Source organism: Hemitrygon akajei, chromosome 7, assembly GCF_048418815.1.
Source record: "Hemitrygon akajei chromosome 7, sHemAka1.3, whole genome shotgun sequence".
Taxonomy (NCBI): Eukaryota; Metazoa; Chordata; class Chondrichthyes; order Myliobatiformes; family Dasyatidae; genus Hemitrygon; species Hemitrygon akajei.
In genome coordinates, this window is record NC_133130.1 from 14,693,333 (window position 1) to 14,699,332 (window position 6,000).

Genomic DNA, 6,000 nt, shown 5'->3' on the forward strand with positions numbered 1-6,000 from the left:
TAGAAATTATTACTTCATTATTTCTATTTCCATTTACTTACACTGGACTGTAACATATCAAAAGTCATTTGGCTCAGTCAGTCCAGTTGTGTTAGATTAATAAGTGAGTGATCAAATTAGTAACAGATTTGCTGACAGTTTAACCCCAAGCACAAGGCCTCTAACTCTGGATTCTCCGATGACAGGACTCGAAGCACGAGGCTTCTACCTCTGGACCCACTGACACACATATCTAGGGTTGACTTCACATTGCCACACCCTTCCCCCAACTGATCTGCTGGCCTGACCACTGACCACATCCACTTCACTGGCCTTCGAATACAGAGCAGGTGTTTAGACTCTGGCCTATCCTCTTATTCACCCACATCCCTGCCTCTGTCACTCTCTGTCTGCAAAACCATTCCTATGAACCTAATAAACAAAAGAAAACAACAATGACTGCAGGCAAATGCATCATTTGCTTCAAAGCAAACCATCAAAGATTGTGTGGCGGGTACCCCACCTGCGCCATCACTCTTCTGATGCCAGCATAGCCTGCCCATGACTTACTAACCTAAAGCGGTATGTCTTCCAACTGTAGGAAGAAACTGGAGCACCCAGAGGAAACCCACACCATCACAGGGACAATATACGAGCTCCTTACAGACAGCAGTGGGAATGAAGCCCTGATCATTGATTGCTGGTGCTGAATTGAGAAATGCTCAGCCGGTCAGACAGCATATTTGTAAAGTGAAACAGGCTTGCATCTGTTTCTCCTTTCACAAACATTCCCTGATCTGCTGAGTGTTTCTAGTATTTTGTCCTTTCATTGCTTCAGATATCGAAGAGCTATTACAAGAGAGAGTCTCATGGGATACCCAGTGAACTGGTATGTTGGACTCAAAATTAGCTTTTGCTCATGGAAGACAGCGGGGGTTGATGGAAGAGTGTTTCCATGACTGACGATTGACTTCCGAATTTAAAAACTTGCTCCAAATTTTCTCAAGGATTTTTATCAAGTCTAAAATTCATCGTCTGCTCATTGATACGTACAGATGTCCATAAGGATTCAAAGATTCAAAATACATTTGTTATCAAAGTATGGCTGAAAGATTGCAACTGGGAGCTTAATATCCAAGGATACACATTATATCGAGGCAGTGGGGGCGATGTTGCTCTGATGGCAAAAAAAATGAAATCAAATCATTAGAAAGAGTAGACATAGGGTTGGAAGGTGTTGAATTGTTGTGGATAGCACTATGGAAATGCAAAGGTAAAAAGACCCTGATAAGAGTTGTATACAGACGAAACAGTAGTAAGAATGTGGTCTACAAATTACAATGGGAGATAGAAAATGCAAGCTAAAAGGGCAATGTTACAATGGTCAATGTAACAGTGTTTCAATAGTCAATATGCAAGTAGATTGGAAAAATTAGGTTAGATTTCAGGAGGGGGAATTTCTAGAATGCCTACGAGATGGCTTTTTAGAGCAGCTCATGGTTGAGCCCACTAGAGGATCAGCTATTCTGGATTGGATGTTGTGCAATGAATCAGAATTGATTAGAGAGCTTAGGTTCTTGTGTCAAGTGATCATAATATGATCAAATTCACCCTGAACTTTGAGAAGGAGAAGCTAAAGGCAGATGTATCAGTATTACAGTGGCGTAAAGGGAATTACAGAGGCATGAGAGAGGAGTTGGCCAGAATTGATTGGAAAAGAACACTGGTGGGGATGACGGCAGAGCAGCAATGGCTGGAATATCAGGAGCAATTCAGAAGGCACAGGATATATACATTCCAAAGTGGAAAAGTATTCTAAAGGAAAGATGACACAACTGTGGTTAACAAGAGAAGTCAAAGCCAACAGTAAAGTCAAAGAGAGGTCATATAATAGTGGGAAGTTAGAGGGACACTTTTAAAAACCAACAAAAGGCAACTATAAAAGTCATTAAATAAGTAAAGATAGAATACAAAAGTAAGCTAGCTAATAATATTAAAGAGGATACCAAAAGATTCTTCAGATACATAAAGTGTAAAAGAGAGGCAAGAGTGGACATTGGACCATTGGAAATCGAGGCTGGAAGGTAGTAAAGAGTGACCAGTGAATGGCGGATGAACTGAATAAGTATTTTGCATCAGTCTTCACTGTGGAAGACATTAGCAGTGTGGTGGAAGGGGGCATGAAGTGTGTGAAAGTTACCTTTACTAGAGAGAAGGTTCTTGGGAAACTGGAAAGTCTGAAGATGGATAAATCACCTGGACCAAATGGTGTACATCTCAGTGTTCTGAAAGAGGTGGCTGAAGAGATTGTGGAGGCATTAGTAATGATCTTCCAAGAGAATCACTAGATTCTGGAATGGCTCTGGAATAGTGGAGGTGGATATGATAGGGTCTTTTAAGAGACTTTTGGACAGGTACAAGGAGCTTAGAGAAATAGAGGGCTATGGGGAAATCTAGTAATTTCTAAGGCAGGGACATGTTCAGCACAACTCTGTGGGCTGAAGGGCCTGTATTGTGCTGTAGGTTTTCTATTTTTCTATGTTTCTAAATTACAAATGTCACTCCACTCTTCAAGAAGGGAGATAGTTAGAAGAAAAGAAACCATAGGCCAGTTAGTCTGATCTCAGTGGTTGGGAAGATATTGGAGTTAATTGTTAAGGATGAGGTCTTAGGACACTTGGAGGCACATGATAACAGATTATGTTTCCTTAAGAGAAAATCTTAACTGATAAATCTGTTGGAATTCTTTGAAGAAATAACAAGCAGGATAGACAAAGGAGAATCGGTTGATGTTGTGTACTTGGATTTTCAGAAGGCCTTTGACAGCCCCACACTTGAGGCTGTTCAACAAGCTGTAGCCTATGGTACTATGGGAAAGATTCTAGCATGGATAAAGCAGTGACTGATTGGCAGAAGGAAAACAATGGGAATAAAGGGAACCTTTTCCAGTTGCCTGCCAGTGACTAATGGTGTTCCACAGGGGTTTATGTTGGGACCAATTATTTTTACATTTTCTGATTTAAGAAAACTGATTACTTTGTTGCAGAGTTTGTCGGCAATATGAAGTGGAGGGGCAAGTAGTTCTGAGGCAGTAGAAGGACTTAAGTAGATTAGGAGAATGGGCAAAGAAATGGCAGATGGAATACAGTGTCAGGAAATGTATGGTCATGCACTTTGGTAGAAGAAGTGAAAGGGTTGACTATTTTCTAAATGGAGCAAAAGTACGAAAAAAAAAAACAGGAGCAAAGAGATTTGGGAGTCCTTGTGCAGGATTCCCTAAAGGTTAATGTGCAAGTTGAGTCTATGGAGAGGAATGCAAATGCAATGTTAGCATTCATTTCAAGAGGAGTAGAATATAAAAGCAAGGATGTAATGCTGAAACTTTATAAAGCACTAGTGAGGTGTTATGTACCCCTAGGGTTCATATTTTCAGTGGACAATCACTTTAAAATGTCGGGAGAATGAGACTGGCTTTTGGACACTGTTTGAGCTGTTACAAAGAGAGAGAGGGAGGTGTCCAACACAATGAGAGAGAGAGACAGAAACTGCTCGTAAGATTAATGTTATGGTTTCTCTGAAAGTTGTTTACCTTTCCACAAGGACACTTGCCTGCTTGTTGAAGCTCTTACAGAGAGAGGAGGGCAGAGCAGTTTGATGGACAGCTGGTGTTCAGCATGCTGAAATAAATACCAGGTCTGCTGCTGGACCTGGACACACACGGTTTTGGACACTGGACGAGCTTTGTTGTGCCCGCAGGAAGGTGGGGTTTTTGGAGGATTGTTCAGGAGAATCGATCAGTGGCTCTCACAGTGCAGAAAAGGTGTGACCAATGGGGAGTCATTTGTGTGTCCAACCTTGGCCTGGGTTGATAAATCTACCACAGAAGAACGGTCACCTTGGTTACAGTCACAGTCGGTGACTTTAAAGGAAGAGAAGAGGGGAGAAGAAAGTTTGAAACAGAAGAAACCTAGTGACAAAGAGGTCACTGTTTGGACTCTCTCCTCTGTAGCCCGTGAGGATGAGTTTGAGTTCCATTCGAATACGAAGGTGTGACTGTCACGTAGTTAATCCACAGGAGTCGGTTCTCTGGTGAGGGGGGGAAACCTTTGTGATTACCACTGTGTGTTACCCTTGTTTGGGTGTGGTAGTTCACTGAAGAAAGGCACCCCTGTGGCAAATCACCGTAGGAGTTATTTTGTATGTCGTGGAACTGGATAAGTGGCTATCACGTTGTGTGTTTGGGGAAACCTTGTGTGGAAACTACCTGTGTGTGATAATCCGGGCCCGGGTTAGTAGTTTTACCATTTGAAGATGGTACCTCAGTGATAAGCTACTGTTGGTGATAATCCATACGTGGATTTTGTTTGAGTATCCTGTGGCCACCACTTTGAGATGACCCGTAGCTGAATTTGGTTGTGGTACCACTTGTGTTAAAAGGATATTCATTGAAGATCACTGTCAGTGATATTTGTGTGTGGAGTGGAACAACTTCGGAAGATAAAACCTACTGTTATTGTTGTTTTGGAATATCAACATAATTGCCTTCTCACAACATATGCCCTTGGATTGCAAATCTCTCTCTCTTACCAACAACAGCAACCTCAAGCATTGAACTGACCTTTCTTACATATCATCGTAAGACTGTATCCATTTACCCCTAGGTTTGAAAGAGCCTAGTTTTGTTCCTATTTCCACACTTATGTATATATATGTCATTGCTAACCTGTTTAAGATATTTACATTTATAGTACTGTAATGTGTAGTTTACTAATAAACATTATTAGTTTGTAGCAATACCAGACTCCAGTGCGTTCTCCATTTCTGTTGGTTCTTTAACCCCGTCACGGGGTACGTGACAGAGGCCTCATTTGGAGGTTTGGGACCCTTATCTTAGAAATGATGTGCTGAAACAGTGAAGGGTTTAAAGGAGGTTCACACAAATGGTTCCAGGATTAAATGGCTCATCATATGAAGAGCGTTTGATGACTCTTGGCCTGTATTCACTGGAATTCAGAAGACTGAGGGGTGACCTCATTGAAATCTATCGAATGGTAAAAAGCCTTGATAGAGTGGATGTGGAGAAGATATTTCCTATTCCAGCAGATCCTAAGGCCAGAGGACATATACTCAGAATAGAGGGGTGTCCTTCTAGAATGGAGATGAGGAGGAATTTCTTTATCCAGAGACTGGTGAATCTGTGGAATTTGTTGCCACAGGCAGCTGTGGAGGGCAAGTCTTTATGTTTCTTTAAGGCAGATGTTGATAGATTCTTGATTGGTCAGGGCATGAAGGGATATGGGGAGAATGCAAGAGATTGTGGCTGAGAGGAATATTGGATCAGCCATGCTGAAATGGCAGAGCAGACTCGATGGGCCGAATAGCCTAATTCTGCTCCTGTATCTTATGGTCTTATGGTATGCAGAATACAACAATGCAGTTCATCTTCCTGCAGACAACCAGAAAGCAGAAAGCACCATGGAACCTGCCCAAAGAGTACATGAAACACCCGACATACAAATAAAATCTCTCAGATGGCAAAAAATGAATAAATAACTCACAGAAAATTGTGTGTATGTTGCTGTTATAGCCTTTTAAAAACCTGTTCTGCCGTGTAACAAATAGAGGTGATTTTAAAAAAATGTTGCATGATAGGGAAACTTTATGGCAATTTTCATGCTCAGCTGCCCAAATCCATAAGATACACCTGAAAGTATTCAGGAAGCAAATCGACTTGGGGCTGGATTTCACCGCCCATCCCAAAGCTGCTCTCAATTTCTTCAACTTGGCTCAGTGCCCAGAGTGATCTAACCTTGTGCCTGGGTCAGTTATACAGGTATCGGAACTTCTCTGCCTCGACTTCTCCTCTCCGAATGTCACTTCTCCTGCGTCGAATCTGCAATGTCCCAGCACGGTTCACTCGAATTCACTTCACCTTTACTCGCCTCTTCATTGTTTGCAGTGATAATTTACCAAGATTTGCTTTGAAAAGGTGTTACTATTAATGTTTTTAGTCAAATTTCT